The sequence below is a fragment of the Desmodus rotundus genome, chromosome 12 (assembly GCF_022682495.2).
Source record: "Desmodus rotundus isolate HL8 chromosome 12, HLdesRot8A.1, whole genome shotgun sequence".
Classification (NCBI taxonomy): domain Eukaryota; kingdom Metazoa; phylum Chordata; class Mammalia; order Chiroptera; family Phyllostomidae; genus Desmodus; species Desmodus rotundus.
Genome location: NC_071398.1, coordinates 81,783,910 through 81,806,264, shown reverse-complemented (window position 1 = coordinate 81,806,264; position 22,355 = coordinate 81,783,910). Strand labels below are relative to the sequence as shown.

The 22,355-nt window shown below is 53.6% G+C and overlaps 1 long non-coding RNA gene across 1 annotated transcript; it reads left to right on the top strand.

Annotated features, from left to right (window-relative positions):
* LOC123478613 (uncharacterized) lies at positions 1 to 21,701 on the top strand. The gene is made up of 2 exons (XR_008425636.1): positions 1 to 7,751; positions 8,942 to 21,701. It is a non-coding gene; the product is annotated as an uncharacterized lncRNA (long non-coding RNA).
* The last annotated feature ends 654 nt before the right edge of the window (positions 21,702 to 22,355 follow it).

Genomic DNA, 22,355 nt, shown 5'->3' with positions numbered 1-22,355 from the left:
GGGCGATGGTGGAAGGCTTAACGGGACCAATTTCTGGAACATTCGGGACTGCGACACCTTACAGCCGGACCGAGATTTGGGTCTCCGCAGGCGAGGATGGGTGGTCCGATGGGCTTCAGGACTTGATGGCGTAACCCCCTTCTTCCCCCACGTACGTATTTGCCGGGATCGGGGGCGATGTCTCTGCGTATGTGGGCGCTCTGTCTTTCTCACCTTCTTTCTCACTTTTTGCTATTTTTTTTCTCTGAGGGAGGGCTTTTTTTCCACTTTAATTTCTTTTCCTTTAGTGTCAGCTGCTCAAACCTGACCGGGGAAGAAGAGAGAGGAGCAAGCTGTCCCCAGCGTCCCATCTGACCTCCCAGGCTTTACCCTCATTTCTTTCTGTTGGACAGACATGCAGACTGGTTTCCAGGTTAAGTGTCAGCATCTGTCCGTCTGTCCATGCAGCCCTCAGGTGGAAGGTAGGGAATGAGGAGGAGAGGTGCTGAGAGGAAGGCCGGAGCACAGTTTCCCAGGGGCTGCCTTACTGAAATGTTCAGTCCTGGGAATCTGAGGCTGGTGGGGAGCAGGTGGGCAGGATAGGGTGTGGGCTGGGAGAAGTGGGGTAAAGCTGGGAGGTTTGTCACTGCGTAGTTGGGAAAAGTGGGGAATGGTGACGCAGTCACTGTTGCATCTTGTTAGGAGCTCTAGGGGGACAGGTAGTGAGGCTCCCGGGGTCTGTCGGGTCAGCTGAGAGGGTTTACGAATGAGCTGAGAAGGGAAGCTAGCATTTAGAGATTAAATGTCATCCTTTTGGCGTTGGAAAGTTGTTTACCTTGCGCTCTCTGTGTCTCCATGTTGGCACCCTTCCAGTTCACATGTGATGGCCTTCCTTGTACTGCTGCATCATTAACTAAGTGACTGAGCTGGCCTTCCATTGGCCAGGGGAGGGTTCTCACTCCAGACACTTCTCCGATTGGTGGGTTGGCCCATGGCAGGTGAAAACCTTTTTTTGATTGGTTCAAGGCAAGGTATCAAATCTGAATTTGCATTTCACTTGCTTAAAGGGGAGGGGGGAGAAGCCCAGCAGCTTTCTAAAAATCTGTTTAGGGGTGTGCGTATGTTCCTGTGTGCCTGCTTTTGACTGACCAGTGGAGGCCCCTTCCGGCGCCTCTTTTACTTCATGCACTCTGAGGAAGAGGAGCTTAGAGAACCCCAAACTTTTGAGAGGGGAAAGGGTTGGAGAGATGGGTGCGCAGAGGGTTGGCCAAACTGGAAGAAAATATCTGTCCTTTAGTTTGGGATCAGAAAAGGGAATTTTCCGATCAGCCACACCTCAGTGTTGCGGCAAAATAATTCTTGGCTCCCCCGGAAACGCACGGGCAAGGTAAGGCAGAGCTGCCGCTGCTGCTGTTGCCACCACCCTGGGCTTCCTGCTGACTCTGAGCTACTCCCAGGGGACAGGAGATTTGCATTGACGTCTGGGGCTGTCCAGAGCTGAGCCCAGTATGGGAAGGACCTGCCTTCTGGAAGCTGCTGCTCCCTGGTGCTTGGAAAGGTGAGGATGGGGACCGACCCCAGGACGGTGCTCAGAAACTGCGTATTTGGTGGGATTTCAGGGAGAGCCACTGGGCCATAAGAGGTTTGGAGGTCCCACGTTAGAAAGGCTTGTCATTCTGGGGAGTGACGAGAGTGAGAGCAAAACTAGGACAGCAGGCTGTGTGCCTCTGGTTGGGGGTAGGGGACGTGGGAAAATCAGGGTCTCGGCTGGCTGTCCCACCCTCGGTGCAGGTCTCTTGTCTGTGGGGAGGGGGTTTCCTAGCACTGCCTTCTGCGCAGTGGCCCCCGCCCATGACTGCGCATTTGGGAGCGCAGTGCGCTCTGGGTCTCCGGCCTAGGGCAGCACTGCCCTTCTTATTACATAACGGAGGGCACGGCTGTACTTCTCGGCCCTTCCTTGCAACCCTACCTCCTGGCTCCCCAGGGCCCGCAGAGCTGGGGAGGGTCTTATGGCGTAGCAGTGAAAGATTTCAGGCTCCTGGAGGGCTAGCTCTTAATCCAGTTGGTGGCAGGAGATAGGTTTGAAGACAGAAAGGGACTGGGGTATAGAAAGTAGACTGTCCTTCTGAATGCCTGGTGTCACCTATGGCCCCCAGGACCTCTCGGGGGATGGGGTGATGCCCTTCTTTCTCTCCTGTGCTTTCTGGCTTTTGAGAAGAAGTTTCTGAAAGGAAATATATGACATCTGCGAGAGTGAGGAAGGGTGTGTATGGGGGACCAGTTGGGAGGTGGTTGACAGTTGACTGCCCTTGTCACTGGCTCTCCTTTCCCTAGTTGGGCTGATAATATTTTTGGACTCCTTTTATCCCAAGGCTGCCATTTTGGAGGTATTTCTGCTGGTCTCTGACAGGGTAGCGTTGGTTTTTCTGGTCCTGCTGTGCCGTTCCGCAGAGTGGGCGGGGGGCGGGGGCTATGACGGAGGAGTAGGGGGGGGCAAATGCGCAGCAGAGGCGGGCACAGTAGTGACTGCCGCAGTGAGGGTGGCCCCAGGGGTAGGACCGCCCAGTCCCACCCTCAGACACAGCCCTGGGTGGGGGTTTCACTACGTGGGGCCGGGCTTTGCCACAGCTTGGGCACTGCTCACTGAAGGCCTGGGTCTCTCGTGCCCTCAGCCTGAGGCTTACAGCAGTTTGGTGAACAGCTGAATTTGGGGGGGAGTGGAGGCAGAGACATGGCAGCTCATCTCGGACGAGTCGGATCTGTGGTTGGTGTTCCCCAAATAGGTCTGCCTCCGGCAGTCTCCCCACAGGGACAGGGGGTGGGGTCCACGGCAGCCTCGAGGATCTGTTCGGATGGCCCTGCCTCTCTACCGTTTTTCTTCCCTGTTTGTCCTCACGGCCCTGCCAGGGCCGAGGTTCCAGCTGTAGCCCAGCAGTGAGGCTCCCTGCTGCCCGTCCCTTTCCTCTCCAGGCCTTGTGCGTGCAGCGGCCATCTTGTCTTTCCTGCCCAGAAATTTAAAATGGTTTCTCATCATTTCCAGAATAAAATCCCTTCCTTTAGCATGCTGCCGAAGGCTGTCTGTAACTAGCCTTAGTTCCTGTACAGTCTTGCTTCTCTTGAGTTTCCCGAGCTGGACTGTGTATTCTAGCAAAACCAGGTGACTGACTTGTTCTTGCTTTTTCCATCCCTCTGCTTTCACCGGTGTGTTTTCCATGGCACCCACCTGCGGCAGTGCCACTGTCCTCCCGGGCCTCTCCTGCTTGCCTTTACCAGGAGGGGTCCTCGTCACCACCCTGCCCTCGTCAGCCAAGCTCCCATACGTTCCATCCCTCCTTTATGCTGATCTAGTTGTATTACTGTTTTTTGTGTATAAATTTCATGTCACCTATTAAAATCTATGTCACCTATTAGACTGGGAGCCCCAAGAGGCTAGGGGAAGAAGGCAAATGCATGGCTAGTGGGTGCCTCCTGTCTGCCAGTTACCACATCAAGCTCTTTCACGGCCGTCGTTTCCCGTATTCCTTACTGGAACCCTGTGAGGAGAGTTCCGTGGCCGGTAAGTGTGTTGATCATGGTTAGAACCCTGGCATGTCGGAGCCTTGGCATTTTTTCTCTCTCAATCCTCAGTGTCTGCAAACTGCCTCTTAATGAGGTAGATCCCCGCAACGTGTCTATTTAAGGAATTTTGTAAGTTCCTAATGGCACTGTGGAAAATTGCGTAGCCGATCTTCTTGCTTCCAAGGTCTGGGTCACTCAGTGATCCCATGCCACACTCACTGCTACCTCATTAACTTTTCCTCTTCCTTTGTGGCCAGTTTCACTCATGACGCTGACTCCTTTGCAGCTGAAATTGATGGATTGTCAGACTTCAGTTATCTTGATTGCTTTCCTTCTGAGAGAGGATGTAGAGGTGGGATGGGCTGTAGTCTTTTCAGAGCAGAAACCAGCTCCAGAACCCAGAAGTGAGTGGAGACTGTAGAAGGCAAGGAACGGGGGCATTGCACTTGGACAGGCGTAGGTTTGCATCTTGACCCTGCCTCGTCTTTGCTGGGTGGTTTTAGACACATTATTTGATCTGTGTCCTCAGTCAGTGAGATGGAGCCACTGTAACTACTACACAGAAATGCATATGACCAAGCAAATAGGTTCCCAACAGAAAGTGTGGTTCCCTTTCCCTGCCCAGTTGTTTTTCAGGGACTTCAGGAAGGAACATAGCAGTTGGGTTGACTCGAGAAGACATCGAGGTAAACGGAGCTTGCGCGCCTTGGTGGTATCAGAAGCAGGGGCAGGGGAGGAGGCCACCAGGCAGCACGCACCTGAAGCCTGCCAGGTAGTGTCTTTCCCTTACCTAGAGTAAATGCTCTTTAACTTCTGCACCAGAAAGACGCCATGGGAACAGAGCTGTAGCTGTGAGCACTGGTGGTGGCAGAGCGAGGGTTAACTGGGGCACCTTCCTGGGTGCCTTTTGATGCCAGGTTAGTTTCCCTTCTTTCCTGGCAGCAGTAGCTGTCTGCTTCCTGACACTGTGCATCCTGTAGGAGGGGAGTTGGGTACCGTGAAGCCCCCCGTCATCAGTTCTGGGGCTGCAGCGGGCAGAGTGACGACAGCCCATGAGTAGTCAGCCGACGGCAGTGGGGACCCTGGTGACGGCTGCTTTGTTGTTTTTTTCCTCTCTGGATGATGACTCAGTGTGTTGGGAGCAGGGAGATGGAGCGCTCAGCTGAGTGGCCAGGACATTCTGTCAACATGAAAGCAGAAACAGCTTGTCGGGGCTCAGAGCTGACCCTTAGGCTCGGGTCATTTTCAGGAAGGGCTTGGCAGCAAGAAGCCAACTGCTGGACATCAGGGTGGGGGGCTGGTGACACCAGGTAACTCACCATGGTTCTGTGGACCCTTGAATTTTAGAATCTGAAAAGAAAATGCAGATGTTTGTATTTTTAGATGAGCTTGACAGTGTCGCTCCTTGAACTCCCCTCCCTACTGCCAAACAAGAGATATTTTAGCGGGACCCTTGAGCATTCCTCACTGTGGCTCATTGCCTTGGACAGAAGGCACATTTCTCCTTGGGATAGGGGAGGGAGTAGCAGGAGCGCTCCAGGACCCCATGAGCAAGCACCCATCATGGGGATGTGGTGTCTTAGGTCTTCTTGGCTGGCATTGTATGAAGATGGGGAATATACATCTCCAGCCTTAAGCTGAAGCCCAGCTCCTGGGCATCTTGCTTCACTGTCCCCTTTCCTTTTGCCCCAAATTAAAGTTTATCCTCTCCCCGTCATCTTCCTCACTTCCTTCCCAGGCGAAATTGTGGACCTTGAGTTCCTGACCTGCGTGTTGCGGCATCATGGCGGCTCAAGGTTCTAGGCTTTTCTTGAATCTGTAGCATTGCGCTGCATTGCGCTGCTTCCGCGTGACATTTCCCCAGGCCCCACCCTGCCACCAGGCCCCGCCCCACTGTGCTTCCTTGGGAGCAGGCAAGAACTTGGACCTCCATCGCCATGAACTGTGGCCAAACCATTATCCCCGGCATCTGGCTTCCCTTTCTCTCCTCTCCCCCCAGTGTCTCGGGGCAGAGGAGGAGTAGGTAGGGATTGAGGAAGAGCCCGGCCCGGGAGCTCCTTGCCTCCTTTTCCCTGTCTGCCATTTTTCAGTCTCATGCTTTCCCATGAATGATACTGGCACTGACATTTGTCACTAAGCACCTCTTCCTTTCCCCAGAGACCTTCTGGTGTGACTCACTAGGGATTTCTGGAAGGAGTGGCTTTGGGCCCCTGGGAGTCTGAGGGAGCAGGAAGACTTGACCAAGGTCACGGTAGACAGTTGTTCGGGGTTAGGGTTGGGAGCCAGCTGTCCCCACCCAGAGCACACGGGCAGCACCAGGCCCTTTGCTTCATATCTTTTTGAGCCTGAGTACAGAGCAACTTGACCTAAAAACATTATATATATGTGGGTGTTGAATCCTTTGAGTCTCATATTTCTTTGTCCAGAAGCTGTGTGTATGATGAGAGCCCACATTCTATACTTCAGAGAGCTCTGATGTCCCTCAGGTTTGTTTTCTGAAAGAGCCGATAGTTGGGTCCTCCTTGATGAGACCCTGTACCTCTGGTAGTGGCCCTTCTCCAGGACGATGGACCAAGCATTGTCAGTCTTCTGTCATTGGATGGTGAGAAGCAGCTGAGGGCCATGGTTTCAGGGCCACATCATAACCCCAGGTGGGCCCCTGATTGGAGCCTGCACAATGAATTGCTTGAGGTTGGCTCTGTGAACTGAGCCCACCTCTCTTCCTTTTGCTTCTTCCCCACAGAGAACTCAGAAGGGCTTAGCTCCACACATAAGCGACAACCTCTTGGAGACTCAGCTCAGCTGAGGATGGTGCGGTATGCAGAAGACAGCCGTCATACTGTGGGATAATGTGTGCCCGTTTATTTGGAACAACAACAACAAAAAAGATGCGTGGCAGCCTGGCTCTGCGCAGTAAGTATTTGCCTGCATTCTTTTATTCCTTCAAACATCGGAAGTGGATAGATATTTATTGAACCCAGCCAGCTGCTGTGCCTTCTCCATTCTGTTCCCGCACACCCCCACCCTTGGTCCTCCAGAAGAGAGGACTAGATCGATTTTCTCTTGCTGCCAGAGAGCTGCAGAGATGCTAGAACTCAGTGTTCAGCCCCCGCACGTCCCCCTCACATTTAGAAGAAGTCGATTTTCTCTAAAATGGAACCAAAAGCCCATGTCCCTCAGTGCCGAGTGTTAATGGTCCAAATGGAAGGACCCTGTTTGTCCTCATTGCCCCCAGCAGGGAGGTGAGGCTCTCAGTTGGCTGGCTGGGGGAGGCTGGTCTTTGCCAGCATCTAGCATGGTTCTCTGCCAAGTTCTAGCTCCAAATCTCTAGACTGGTTGGAACCTAGACTATATATAGCATTGTGCTAAGCAGTTCTTATCAGACATGTCTGCCCTTCCCTGTGGAGAGGAGTACTTCTATCAGAGAATCAGAACCTAGAGAGTGAGACCATCTCTGAGGGGCCTTTCATTCGGGGAATGGTGAGTGGGTGAGTGGGTGAGTGTGTGTGTGAGTGTGCACCTGTGCGCCTGTGTCTGATTCAGGGCTGCGGAGCTCTCTCTTCCCTATTTCAGATGCTGATGGATTCAAAGGTCATATGGATGAGGGTACTGATGTGGGAGGGGCTGATAGTTCTCAGTGGATTTGGAGTTTGGATGAGGAGAGACTGGGAGCACGATGTGGCTGAAGGCACAGTGTGACCCATGGCAGAGGCCAGCCTCCGGTATGTCTTCTGGGTTTCCTGTTTGCCTGGCTTTGCCCAAGGATGTCTTCTGACCTCTGTCTTCCTTCTTTTGGACCTCTTGTCTTCCCTGCCTTCCTCCACCCTTTCCTCCTCCTGCCTTTGATTTTCTTTAGGATGTGTGAGGGCAAACTCAGCTCCCACATCCGGGAGCTGTGTCTGCTCCATGCCCTCACCCCCATTTGGGGTCTCTGGAAAATCTGCCTTGAGTAGGCAGAGGTGTCAGCTGTCCTCAGGAGAGTTGGGTGGTGCCTGAGTGTGTCGTGCTGGGTGGTATAGGCATAGCGGGCTGCCTGTCTGCCTTCTCCCTCTCACAGGTTCTGCGAAGCCATCAGCCATTCTGTGCCGTCCTGTGACCGAAGTGGTGATTGATGTGATAGGATCCTGGTCTTGTCAGTGACTCATCACCAGGCTGCTTAATGGAAACCAGATGCTGCGTGGAAAATAGGATTTAACCCCTCCCCTGCCTCCCAGGTAAGTCAGGTGTGAGCAGCCCTCTTCTCATCTTCCCCAAACCCCTTATTTTCCCATGAAGAACATTTTCTTTGTTCAGTGAGGAATCCTTAAACTTCTTCATTCAGAATGTCCCGAACAATTGCTCTCTTCTTTCCATTCTCTTCCTCCTGGCTTTTCTACGAATGGGCTTAGTAGCCAGCAGATACTTGGGGAAGGGCGGCCAGTCCAAGGGACCAGGCTGCTAGCATGTATGGGGGATAGCTGGGGAGGCTGCTGGGTGTGGCAGCTGGCAGATTAGTTGGGCATCCCACAGTTACTGACCTGAAACTCTCCTTGGCCCCCAATACCTAGCCTGAGGTTCTGGTTTTAACCCATCAAAGTCCTGGGATCCTGCCTGGGACTGGGGTATCCTTCCCTGTGCTATCCAGGGGATGTCCTTTCTTACTCAACACACCTTTGGCCTTGCTGGCCTTGATCTGGGGGCACAGGTGGCAAACACAAGGCCCGTGGACCACATCTGGCCCTCCACCTTGTTTTATCGGGCTCAGCACCTTGTTTCTACCAGGCGGCAGCGCCGAGCTCTCGCTTAACTGTTAAGGAGTAGTTACATTTATACAGTCCTAAAATTACATTCGGCCCTTTGAAGGCAACTGCAAGGCTGATGTGGCCCCTGGTGAAGATGAGTTTGACTCCCCTGGTCTAGGACTCTGGACTGGAGTTAAGACTATGGTCTGGGCCATAGACTTTGGAGCTCTTCCCTATGGTTTTGTTGCAGGGCCAGAGGGGTCACTTTCTTCCTCTAGGCTATTACTGCCTTCGCCATTAACAAAAATTCCTAGCCCAGTAAGCCATTGCAAAGCATCTGTAGACAGTTGATGTGGGCATGTTTTTTCTCTGCCTCACTTGATGATAATAGCGATGGTGATTAAAAATGATGACAGCCTATAGCACTGGGGAGGTCTGTCGCATTGTAGAGACAGTTCAGAAAGCAGACTCTAGGCGCTTGCCATGTCACCAGGAAATCTCTCCCCTACCAAGTAGATTCCTGCAACGTTCTGGGCCACTAGGGTCGGTTTCGAAATTAGCCAAGAGCAGATTTACCTGGGGTCTAAAGATAAAAGGGGAAAGGTGCTGCTTAATTTTATGATGCTCTTGGGGAAATCAGGAGGCAACTGTGGGATCCTGCCTCTCTGCTCATGTCTCTCCAGGGAAGACTGGCCAGTTCTGCCGCACAGTGTCTCACTTTCCATCCCATCCGAAATGAGTCTGTGAGTTGGCCCTGAGGTCCTCACGCACTGAGGAATCCAGGGCTGTTTGGAAGAGTCCAGTGTCTCTTCCTTCAAGGAATTTGACAGGTCTCAGCCCCTCCAGCACTGATGTAGCAAGGGGTGGCTAGGGGCGTTGGATCTGGAACATGAATAAAGAGGAGGGATCAACTTTGGCGCAGCTGGGGAGATGAAGAGGAGCCGGCCAACTCCCTCAAGATGTGTCGGCTAGAGTCTGGCTGGCGCTGGATGGAGAGCCGGAGCCAGATGGAGCTGCTGGCCACGCTCAGGAGCCTCTGCTCTCATGTGTGGTACGTCCCTGGGCCTGGCTGTGGGTGACCACCCCTCCCCTTCATAGCCCTGCCTTTGTCCAGATTGGGGTAACTGCGGTGGCAAGCAAAGGGATGTTTGGTTTTGCTCCTTGTGACGCAGTTGTCCCTATCGCCTCTGGTGTTTCCAGAATTGGGGTTGGTACTTCCCTGTTGATTTTCCTGTTTGTGTCCCTCACCTAGTTCTTTTCTCCCTGCTTACCAGCCTGGCTTCTACTGACATGACATGGGGCATTCTGTGTCGCAAGTCAGGCTGGCAGAACAGTTGACACCTCCTGCGCAGGGGGGCCAGGCATATCTGGCACTTCTTTCTTGACCTTTGGATCCTTGTGGTCTGGAAGCCAGGAGGCAGGGTGGGGCCTTTCCATCTGAGTCCAGCAGAGGTTAACAGAGCTCATGGCACTGGAGCTGTGGTGGTGTGGCTTGGCCAACGGGCATTGGGGGCAGGGCCCTGCCAGGGGACCTGATTGGTCAGCACCTTTTCAATTCCATTGAGTTCTGGTCTGGTCAGGGCTGTGAATTGTTTAATGCATGTCTTGGCTCTGTCCCCTGGCACCAGTGCCCCCAAGGCTGCAGCCACAGCTTTCGAGAGGATCTGTATCTTGTGCTGGTCACTTTTTTGGGCACGTTGCCTCCCTGTGAGATATGTAAGAGATACTGTCCTTTTCTACTAGCTGGCTTTTCGTGGGAGGTCCTCGTTTTGCTTTGCTTTTCTAGGACTTGGAGTGTCTGTGAGGAAGGCAGAGACTGGGTTTGGTTCGTTGCTAGCTCCTTCAACAGGAGCTGCCTGTGGGCTGATAAAGGCAGGGAACACCCCCAGACCCCAGGGCCTGTGCAGAACCTGTTGCAAACGGTGGAGCCTGGGCAGGGGAGGAGTGAGGGGATGGGAATGGAGAAAGCCATGTGGGGAGATGGCTGTGCATTGTCTGACTGCAGGATTAAGGCCAGGAGGGAGTGGGGGGATGTACCCAGTGTTCAACCAGGGCTGCCTCCTGGGGCCCAGAATGGGTATGTGTGTGGCTGGTACAGATCGGGGTCTGTAATAGAGTGTGAAGGCACGAGATGGGCACCCGAGTTCTTGGTCTCAGCATGCAGCCAGGGAAAGGGAAACTGACTGTTGTGAAGGCCCCCCTTTGCTTGTCTGATTTCATGTCAGAACAGCCCTTAACCAAGGTCACACTTGGTGAGCGGGGTTGTTGAGACTCAAACATAGGCACTTCCAAAGCCTGTCCTTTTTTTTCACCCTCTTGGGCTGAAGTCAGACATTTTGGGGAGCTAAGACCCTCAGAGGGCAGGCAGCCAGGAGAACTTACATGGACCGGAGTGGAAGGCCTGATGCCCAGGGGAACTTTGCAGTCACCGGGATCGGCTATGCCACATCCCTTTTTGGGGAGGCAAGGCAGAGGGAGATTCCCTTGGGTATCCACGGACAGGCAGGGCTGAGCGGACAAATACATTCCTTCTACAAGTCTGGATTCGGCCTCTGCAGTGTGCCAGGGACCAGACTAGGTTCTGGGGACGCAGAACTCAGCCACATCTAGTGTGGGAGAGGTCCTAAATAATAAAAAATAGAGTTAAAAGATGTATAAAGTAGACATAAGAAGGGGGATCCAGATTTTGGTAAGGGAGGGAATTGAAGAGCCTGAAGGACCTCAGCCATATGGAGAAGCCATAGTGACTGATAGGGGTGCCGGCCCCTGTCTTTTTATAACACCTAGAAAAATCCTTCCAAGTCCTGTAGCTTAAAGGAACTCGCAGTGTATCAGGGACCACAGTGGCAGTAGACATCAGGCCTTTGGTCTACAGCAGACTAGGGTCTTTCCGATTAGCCATGGCTGCTCTTGGCCTTTCATCTCCCACCCTCACCGGGTGCCAGCTGGCATCTCTACCTCAGCCTGGTCCCCTCGCCCCCTTGTCCACACAGCACAGGGGAATACTCAGATTAAGGCTTTGCCGAGTCACTGGTAAAATATGTGCCTGGGGGAGGCCGAACTCTGTGCCCAGCCTCTCCTGCCAGAACACGTGATTCTGAGATTGTCGTGATAGGGAGGGGACAGGTGGAGGGTAAGGGACAAGAAGTGACCTTGTGTTAGATGCTTGGATGAGCTTTGTGTCTTGAGAGGCTGAGGCAAGTTGGCAGCGGGAGATGTGGGAGGGATGTTCCCAGTGTGTGCGGCTCCAGGGCTCAGGACCTGTTTACGTGGAAGTGGAAGTGCAGCAGCGGCTGGCCCACGTGAGCCAGGCCACGTGAGTGCTTCTTCCTTCCTTGCCCCTGGTCACACCGCCCCCAAACGCCAAGACTGCCATCTGCTGCCAGGGGCCTGGTGTTGCACAGGGTGCGGTGTGGGTCCTGGTGGTGTGGTGCTGGGCGCAGGACAAGTGGGCTCGTGTTACTTGGTATAGAAGAGTCAGCAGACCTTGGCTCTCTTGGTGAAAACTCACTTTACCTCTTTGGGACCCACTTTTATTATCTGGAAAATGAGGGGGTTGAAAAAGAACCTCTTGGAACATTACTGCCAATTCTGACACGGGAGGTCCCTGGATGTTCGTGGAGGTATTCCTTAGCCAGAAACTTGGGCCAGGGAAAACGAGACCTGAGTTAAAGAAGAAGGGAAGGATCTGGAAAACCTGTGAGCAATTGCAGCCCTGTTTTATGAAGAGACACTTGTCATCAATTAGGCCAGGTAGGTGGAGATAATTTTCAAAGGACCCCCTCCCCCAAGAAGTAAGCGGGAAGGGGCTGGAGATTACGTGAAAGGGGCAGATGAGGATCCTCCACGTGACAGGACCTGGGCTCTGGCTCCCACCACGAGGCCTGTCAAGAGATGGGCCCACCCTGCAGGAGCTGCTGGGGGCTGGCCATACAGGGGCTAGCTTGAGGTGTGTGCTCAAGGAAAGAGGGACCGTGGTCTGCAGCCCTAAACCCTGGAGAGAGGATGGGACTGCAGGTTCTGCATGGCCTGTACCTTCCCTGAGATGTCTGCTCAGGGTCTGCGCCTCTTGCTGTCAGGAAGTTTTCCTTTATACTTAGACTCTCTCTTCTCATATGGTTGTTTAAGCCCTTCTATTTAAAAAGAGAGAGGAGAAAAACAAAAATATATCAGAGCCACTGGTTCCATTTTGGCTTTTTAGTCTTGAGTTACTAGTTAAAAGGTAGCAAAAATAAAACCCGCAGGAAAGCCCAGGGTCCCCGGTCCTCCCAGGCTATTGTGCAAGGCCTGCCGAGGCTGGGAGGCTGGGAACCTGGTCTGGCTTCTCCAGGGCAGCCTCTGTCCCCAGTGTCCACTACTTTTCCTGGGTTGCATGGGTAGGAGACCCTGGGCCTGAGGACACACATTGTGCAACCCACTAACCAGAGTGCAGAGCTGTAAAAATAGCTACATTTCTCCCAGACTCTCTGCTTACTAGACACTTACCGGGGCTTCAGCACTGTGAGCCCAGCCCCTCCACCCCACAGTGAGGTCGTGAACAGGAGTTTGGGCTGGGACTGAGCAGCAGCCATCGTCTCCCATTCGCCCTATGATGTTTCACGGTTCTTCCACATTTTCCTGCTCTCTTGGCCCACACACAGCCCTGCCAGGGTAGGTGGCATTATCCCTGTGGGTGGTGAACCTGAGCCCGAGAAAGTCCTGCCGAGATCTCATTGCTAGTACCTGCTTCATTTGGGTCACCCACCCAGGTCCCCTGACTCCAGAGGTCATTTCCCTGGGCTCTAGTTGTGTTCTTCCACTGATCAGTGAGTGGGGCGGGGGCGGGGATGGGGAGCCGGTCTCGGGCAGTTGACTTGATCTCTGTAGGCCGTAGGTCAGGCCCAGGCCCCTTCTCAGAATATCTGGGTTCTCCTGTTCCCTGATTCTCTCAATGCCTTGGAACTCTTGTGAAAACTGGCTGGCACTTCTCGGCTGGGAAGCCAGCCATTCCTCATGCGTTTCTGGTGAGGTTTCTAACATGCTTTGCACCATACTAACACATCTGTGTGGCACTTGTGTCATGTAGTCCTGCTTCTGCTAAGTAGCTCTGTTAGAAATGAGGCCTTGTTGGGGGATCTCTGAGGGTTTTTCCGACGAATTTATGAGGTATGCTCAGAGCTTTGCCCGGCACATGCGTGTGCTGCGTATGTTACCTGTTTGCTGGTGAATGCACAACGCCTGCTGAAGAATTGGCTAATGTACAGTGTGAGGTAAGATGCTGGAGACACTGGCTTCAGCCCTGAATGTTGGCTTCGTGATTGACTTGCAGAGGCAGACCTTACCCATGGACAGGAGGGGCGGGTCAGAGAATCCTGGGGCATCTGTTCCCTGAATTGTGAGCATGACCCCGCACTCTTTATAGGGGTGCTGGGGCAGAGCAGGGAACAGCGTGTTTTCTTGGCCATGTGGCCCTCTGAGTGATCTTCAGTTAAAAAGACCCAGAACTTGTATGAAGAGGAAGAGAAGTGTTTTACCTTTATTTATGTCACCTTTAGCCAGGCTTTATCTGCAGGTGTTCCGTGAGGAAGGCTTGGGATTGGACGGGGGGGGGCAACATGCATGCATTTGTGAAGGTCCGTCCATCTGTATCCCCTGAATCCAGCCTCAGTTTGCACAGAAGCCCTGTGATGGGGAACCCAGGGGAGTTGTTGTGGTGGAAGAAGCCTTCAGTAAGGTCACGTGTGAAGGTTTGTCCTCTTGGATCCAGTTCTTTCTGCTCACCTGGAGGATGGGAAGGATAACTGAACCTGCAGCAGGGAGGGTGACTTTCTGGGCTTCAGGGCAAACGGTGGTGGCATCCTCTTTGCCGAGGGCTCCCAAGGAGTGATGAGTCCTCTTTCTCTGAGGTGGGGACTGGAGAGCCTTCCAGTCCCAGGTCTGTGGGACTCTGAGACCGCCTGGAACAGCATGAAGTTCGGGTGCCAGGATCCAGGGTGCACTGCACTCTGTGTCTTCCCTTCCTGCCTTTGAGGCGAGCCTAAGCTGGGGGTGGGGGACACACAAGCAGGGGGCCCGGAGCCCTCACCTTGTGCCCCTTGCAGAGACAAGTCCTGGAACTGACCCTATAGGGCCAATTTTATTTGCAAATGAAAACAGGACAGAGGCGTGGTGTCCCTCATCCCTACCAGGAATGATCCCCGAACTGCTCTTAGCCTGTCTTGCACCACCGCTCTGAGTTCCCTCAGCCCTAGAGACCTCTGCTAGACATTGGAGATGTGGGGGGTGGGGCAGGAGGCAGGGCCAGACATGGTTTGCTGGGAAGAAGGTAAGAGGTAGAAGAGGAATATCTCAAGCAGGTCCATAGCTCAGGGAACACTGGCGTTACCTGCTGTGCTGAAGGCACAGGTGTGGGTTCAAATGGGCATACTATTTGGAGGAAACCCAAAGTCTTAAATAACCCAGTTAATGGTTAAATGAGGGTTATATTAAATATGGAGAACCATACATCCTTTTTTGTTATCACTCCTGCAGCTTTGGCTTTGAATGGCCTGACAGGTCAGGGACATTTCAGGGGGTCCCCCCAGTCTGTGCAAGATCATGCTTCTTTTATGTTGACTTCTTGTCTCCTTTCTTTTCTGTTTTTGCTCTCACTCATTCCTTAAGTATACATGAATATTTGCCTATTCATTTGTGTTATTATTTGGGGGCGGGGGTTGATGTCTTGCTTTTATTTCAAACATGAGCAAACCAAAAGCTCACTGCAGAGATGAGCCGTCTCTGAGACGGGGCAGGTGCCCCGCCCAGGCATCCAGACCCCCAGGGAGATGAGGATCCAGAGTGTCTTTGATAGGACCGGCCCTACCCACCTCAGGCGGCCTCCGTGGGGTGGGGGCTGCTCATGCATGAATCCCCAGGACACTTCAGCCGTTTCTTCTTTTCAGCTTGAACCCCGAGGAATAGCCTTGAAAGTCTGAGACCACATGTCACCCTGCTAGGTTAGGAGGGGACAGGGCCAGGAGGAAGGGAACTCAGGCTTCTGGCAACTGGCCTGTCAAGACAGGTGAACTCTGTTCAAAAAGGAGTTTATTTAATCTTTCGGCCCTAATGGAAGTTATTTGTATTTTCTCTCCCTCTCTCTTTTCTCCCTCAACTCAACCCCCCCCCCCACCGCCCCCCGCCACCCCGCAACCGGCCTCCAAAAGAATTTAATCTGCTGGACAACAAACAATACTGTTATAAAACTTGGAAAACAAGAGGGCGAGGCCTCCCTGACAAGGAGAAGGGCATGCCGGGTAACAGCGAGGGAGCTTGCCAGGCCGGGATGGTGCCGGGCGAGAGCCCAGTTGGCTGGGTACCTGGGAGCCCGCTGCTGCCTAGCCCCCAGCCATGCCATCCCCAGTCCAGAGGGGAAGGAACAGAAATGAAAGTGGGGGCAGAGAAGCGCTTGAAAAGGGGAAGTTGTACGTGTTCTCTGTCCTCTGATCTGATGGGAATGCACTAGACTGTGAAACTTCCTCCTCCACCTCCCGCCCCTCCCCCTCCTTCCCTCCCTCCCCCCCCCCCTTCCCCTCCCTCTCCTCCTGCCTCCTCCCACTATTCACTGTTCCAGGTTCTGAGACTGGCAGACAGAGGCCATGATAACAGAATGAGGCTGGCCTGGCGATGTAGGCACAGCTACCAGCCCGGCCCGCTCCAGGGGAAGCAGGAGAGGAAGGTGCTCGAGTTGGCTTTGGACTCTGGACCTACTCTCTGCCTGCCCAGCGTCCCTCCCCCCAGCTAGGGAAGTGGAACCATTTCACAGGGTGTGCCCCCGTCCATGTGCTCAGCCAGGTGTGTGCCCAGGTACTGGGTAGAACCGCCACTTGGAGGTTAGTGGGTACGCCGGGCTTCCTGGTGCTGGCGGGGCCTTGCTCCCGGGAGGATGTCTGATTTGTAGAGAGGCCCCGGTCTCCCTCTGGAGCAGTGGGGGCTGTGCCAGCAGGACAGGGCACGCCGAGGGGGACCTGTGAGTGGGGTGCCCACAGATACTGTCGTCTGCTAGTTATTCTGCCTGGGGAGGTGGGGAAGCAGGGGCCTGGGGCCTCTCTTTCTCAACCTCCAGAGTTAGATTTCACCTGAGACTGAAGTTCACTTCTGAGTCCATCTTTAGTGGGCCTGGGGGATGATTTGGTGGTTTCCCTTTGGATCTACATTGGCTTGGACCTGGGAACTGTGTGGTGGGCAGTGTGTTTGTGTACCAGACCCAAGGCATGCTCCCTGCTCCTCCTGTGGAAAGCACTAGCTCAGGGCTGTGCCCATCCTTCTTGGCCGGCGCTTAAGCTGTTCTCTGGGGCCATGGCGACATCCATGCTCCCACTTTCCCTCTGTCCCTCCTCCTTCCCTTGTCTCTCCACTGTTTCCTGGTGCCTCCCACGTCCTCCTGTATCCCAGCATCCTCCCCTCCAGGCAGCCTGCCTGCCCGATTCAGGGTTCCCTGCTCTGTACTGAGTGGGAAATTTTCAGACCCAGGTTCTTGCTGCTGGTGTCAAGGAAGGGACAGAGGCCTGACTTTGTGGAGAGACGCTGCCTGGGGACACAGGTCTGCATACCCGGCCTCGGGGAAACTAGCACTGCTGATGCTGGGCCCACCAAGCTGAGGAGGCTGTGACTTCTTGCCCTGAAACCTCAGGGGGTTCTTGAGGGGGCTCAGTGCTTCTGGAGCATGTTATTCCTGCTTTGGGATCTGGGGTCTGGGAAGTGTGGTGATCCCCATATGCTGAGTCCTCTTTTGGGGGACAAGCTGCCTGAGAGAGCCCTTTCCACGTTCCCCTCCACCCCAGGCTCCCATGCCCATGCCCTTCATTTTATTAACCTTTCCTTTGATTCATTAACCGCAGCTAGCTGGCAGCAGCCTCGCCCTGATGGCTTAAGACAAAATGTCCAGGACACAGGGCCTGGGCTGGAGCAGGGAGTGACAGGAAGCTGGGCTGGGCCTCTCAGTGCATCCGTGCAATGGTCTGGGGCTGACGGCAGAATGTTCCCCTTTCAGAAGGTCCATCCCCAGGCCCCTCTTGCACCAAGATGACTCTTCCTCACTGCCAGGAACCTGAAACCAGCATTCCCAGTGGCAGGAAGGAGGACGATCTGGGCCCTGCTTCCGGCACCCCTCCCCCGCTCTGGCTAGAACTCTCGCTCAGTGGCGTAAGTAGCTGTGACTAAGCATCCAGCCCCGTTGGGAGGGAGGAACTGCTGCCTCGAAGGCACCTTCTGCGTGGATTTGAACGCATCGAGGTCGCACAGAACGCGGAGGCAGCCTTAGGGTCCCTGGGGGTGAATATCTTTTAGTTCCGTGGGCTTGGTTTTAGATTTCATAAACAAGGATACCTCCCTTTCCCATTTTCTCCCGTGTTATTTTTTGGGCACTGTGCCGGGTGTGTGATATTTAGGACTTTAAAGGAGACAGCATCCTTTATAGAGTGAAGTAGCAGCTCTCATCAGTCTCCAGACTGTTCTGTAATCAGTAGCCGTGAATTGTATTTAACCCACAGTTTAAAAAAAACACACGTGTCTGATTTTGCATGCCTTGAGACAACACGTGGCCTCTGCAGGTCACTCGGCTTCTGCCAAGCGCTGTCTCCGCTTCTCTGTCTTAAGTTTCCTGCCGGCCGTGGAGCACTGAACGCGCCGTGACCAGCCTGCCCCGGCTTTCTCAGACGAGCCCTCTGAGGCCCATTCCAGGGAGGTTCTCACAGTCCGGGCCGAGCAGGAAGTAAGGCTGCTGTGTCTGATTCAGTGCGTGGTGACCTTTCCTCCACGCCTGGGTCCCTGCTCAGGCTGAGGAGTGTCCTGCTTGTGGGAGGAGAAAGGGGTGGACAAACCTGCAAACAGCATGTGGACACAGAAATGCACCAGGGCTGCAGCTGGGCTCCCGAAGCCCTTTTTCTGCACAGTGGCACCTCCCAGGGTGACAGACCCACTCCTCCGGTGGGTGGTTTTTCTTTCCAGCCAGCCCACCCAGCCCTTTGCTGCTGGCCAGTGTGTTTGGGGCCATTAGGCCAATGTGGGAGGATCCTGCCACCCACAGGGGACAGTTGAGCCCTCAGCAGGCTGGGGCTTTCCTGGGCTAGACCTGGGTGGCACTCACACTGGGTGCCAAGATGGGCAAACCCCTTCCAGCCCTCATCAGGCCACCAGCTCGAGGGAACACAATCAGCAGCTTGTTTCAGGTAAGTCATTGTGCAGCAGACGGAGAGGGCAGCCTGGTTCTGTTGGGACAGCTGAGACCTGAACAGACCCTTTCATCCAATAGGATTGGAAGGGCAGAAGGTTTGGGGACTAAGATTACTCTTTCCCCTCTTTAGAGTGTTTACAGTGATGCATTGTTAATGATCTATTTATCTCTTCCAGAGACCTAAAAGTATTTTGACCCAGAAGTTGGGAGCCCGGACTCTGGTTGGTGTCCCTTCGCTCCCCAGTCGGGGAGGCCCCTGTGCTGTGGGCAGCCCCTCCTCTGAACTCCCGGCTGACGTTTCCCGGGTAGCAGGAGAGACATTAATTAATCACCCTGATGATCAGATGACATAAGTGTGTTCTGAAGGAACAGAACTAGGCGCTGTGAGACGTAACTTAGCCGAAAGCTGGGTTGAGTGGGGGGTGGGGGAGCTTCCCTGAGGAAGAGATCTGAAGGAGGACATCAGACCACCTGGGGTACATGGGGAAGGGGGCTTGACGGGGCGGGGGATGTTGACAGGTGATAGCAGTGGGAGAGTGGATGGAGAATGTTCCAGAAAGGGGACAGCATATGCAGAGGCCTTCTGGTGGGAGGATGGGCGCTGTCTGGGTCACTGAAGGATGCCTGTGTGACAGCATCTTAGGAAAGGGTTTTGTGGGAGCTGGCGATTGGGAGTTGCTAAGGAAGAAGGGTTTGGCTGAAGTGAAAAGCAGAAAAACTGAGAATTAGCAAATGGAAATCTCTTCATTTTATGAGATTGAGACCCCATGGTAATGCCTGTCATTTGACCCTCCCTCCTGACCTAAAAACCCTCGCAGTGAGCTGGCTAACAGGCCCCACTCTTGGGCAGGGCCAGCCCCAGCTCCCCATCTGTGGCCCAGGCCTTGCAAACCCCGCTGGCTGCAGAGTGTGGTGCTGCTGTCAGAATCACTCGGGAGTCCTCACGGCACTAGGGGAGGTTCATCTCCAGCGGTGCCCACTCCCGCTGCCATGCTGTGGGCCACTGCCAAGGCAACAAAGGTGCAGGAGAACACAGCAAGCAGCCCACCCGCCCGCCCCCGGGCAGAACCAGTCGTGCCCCTGCCTCCACCGAGTTCAACGTGTAGTATAGTCACTGACATCCCACTTCCATGTAGAAATCATGCCTTGGGTCCCCCTGCCCCTTCACCTCATCTTGCTTATAATTAAGTTCAACAACAGCATGAGGTGCTAGTCCAGCTATGGAGCAGGCAGCAGAGGGGCAGGAGCAGACTGCAGGGTTAGATCTGGGGTCTTTAGTTATCGAACGACGCTAAGGAGCCATTTCTTTGGCAACAATGGGAATAATACCTGCTTCAAATGGCTGTCGTGAGGGTTGAAGATATAACCCAGTTTCAGATGTTACCTCCTTCTCCTCGAGCAGGACACACGCTTCTCTCCAGGAGCCAACAAAACATAAGCCTGTATATCTGGAGGCCTAAAGGATTGGTAGGGAACCTGACCGACAGAGATTCCACTCCGTCTCCTTTCTCTCGGATGTGGTCTCAGAAGAGAGAGACATGTTTTCTTAGCTTCGAACAACCAACAAACGTGATGCAATTAGGAGATGGGACATTTAACTTAAATATGCTTTGAAAATCTTACATTCAGGCAAATTTTGAAAACCACACAAATCAAAACGCAGCTCTGTGTTAGAGGACTTTTTTTTTTTTTTTTTTTTTTTTACTATCTGTTGTAGTTAGTACAGTTTTAGGGCACCAGTTTTTTGTGCTACACCAGAGGTTAAGTAAGATCGCCAGTGTTCTCACACTTCCTTCTGTTTGGTGGGGCCCCTGTTCTTCCTGAGTCAGGGCCCCTGGCGGGGTGGCCCTGGCCCAGGTGGAAGTCGCTTTGTGTGGTGGCTGGAGCCTGCCAGGCAGATGGGGCATGTTTCCTGATGGAGCGAGATGGTGTCAGAAGGCGTCTTGCACACCGTGCACCGGCTCATGAACGCAGGGCCGTACTGACGCAGAAATGCATTTTCATAACAGCTCTGGCTCTTCCGTCTCATCATGTGTGTGGTAATCTGTAGGGACTGGTTGTGGAGTCAAATTAACGTCGAGCTTACGGGTTTTATTCCGCCGCGTCTGCACAAGCCACCAGCCGTGACCTGCATCTCCATGAACGCGACTGGGACACTCCTCTCTGCCTGTCAGGTGGGTCATGCTGCTGTGTGACTTCACGAGTGGAGCCGCAAGAAGCCGTTCTCCTCGGCACAGGCTGGGTCCTCTGATCGCCTCTCCCTTTTTTCTTCAGTGAGATCCTCTTCTTCTGGAAGCTGGTTTCACATGGTGGCTTAGATTTTTCCATCTTTGTATCTAGCACCATTTGAAATCAGTGTTTTAGGAGTAAGAATTGCAGCACAGCCAAGGGCCGGCGGCAGCAGCGCTGCTGCTCTGGGGCCGGGCTCCTCCTGCCGCGCGAGCTGGGTCCAGACGGAAGCAACGGGAAAAGCAAAGCACACTCTAGCGTGTGTTGGGTTGGGGGGTGACAGTGGGTGGGGAGGAGTTTGTGTTTGCAGTCACTCAGGGGTGTGAGCAGGGGCGGCGGCTGTGATACTCTTTCTGCTGACAGGTAGCCAGAGTCCCCTGTTGGCAGGGCCTTTGAGCGTGGCGGTGGGCACGGCTGGGGTGGGGCCTTGGTTGTAACAGGGAAGGGGAGAGGGCTGTGTGCCCGGAGGACTGTCCCATCCACACCGGCACTGTCCGCCTGCCCCTGGGCCCCGGAACATGCAGCTCTGTTTGCAGAGCAGCTGATGTCAGACTCGCCGCCTGTACCGTCGAGGTGCGGGAGCCCCGGAGCACCACTGGACCCATCTCTTACACAGGCTGACCGATTTCTCCTGGTGTTCAGAGTCTGTTTTTGTCTAGCACCATTTGAAATCGGTTATGATGTAGGGGGAAAAGCAGCAGCCTCGAAGCCTCGTGCCAAGTCTGCTCAGCAACAGCCTGTGGTTTCCTGGAAGATGGACGGGCACAGGGTGGGGAAGGAAGGTCACACTTTTTCCTACTAACTTATTTAACTGCATTTGCGATACTTCATTGCAGAGGTAGGAGATGATTTAATAGGTTTTAAAAAACAGATCACTGTAATTTGTCTGAGGTCCTCAGTTGCATTTTGCTGAAATGTATACTGGTATAAATTCTATAAATTGGTTGCTTATTGACTTACCTTTCTGTTAAGAAGAGACTATTCATGCATCTGAACTTAATAAATATTTTATTGTGTTCAGTTTACCATGTCTTTGTTTTTCATTATTATTTTCTGTTATAGTTCTGTGATGATGAAAAGTGGAGACCTGAAAGTTAATTTCCGATGCAAATCTTAACTACGTTATAAAGCATTTGAGTGGGTTACAGCAGACAGACAGTAAAAACGAAGCCCATTAAGACAAAAATGGAAATCTAGGAGCCAAGAAATACAATAAAATGGGAGACAAGATGCCATTTTGATTGCCTGGGGCTACTGCTGATAGGGAAGCCGACCTGGACTGCAGTGGGCCGCAGCCTGCCCATGAAGGCGGTGTTCCTCCCCATGGCCCTTACGTCTCAGGGCGGGGGCAGGCTGATGATTCCAGTGGAATTATAAGCAGTGCCGGAGTTCTCTCAGTTCTTAGTTTCTATCAGCCCTCGGAGACGGGGGAACAAGTTCTATGAAGGCATTCAGAAACCTGTGGATCTTCAGGTTGCAGGCCTGTGGTCTCTTGACTGAGCTTTTTGCACAGGACGTGCCTGGCCAGCTGTGAAGGACCTGCAGTACTTTCCCTTCACGCCAGTGGTTCTCTGGAGACAGCGGCAACTCAGCCGCCTGGGAAGCTTCTTCCCTGCGATGGTTGCCCTGCCAGGGACGAGGGGGTGGTTCAGTGAGGCATCTGCTGGGAAAACTTCCCT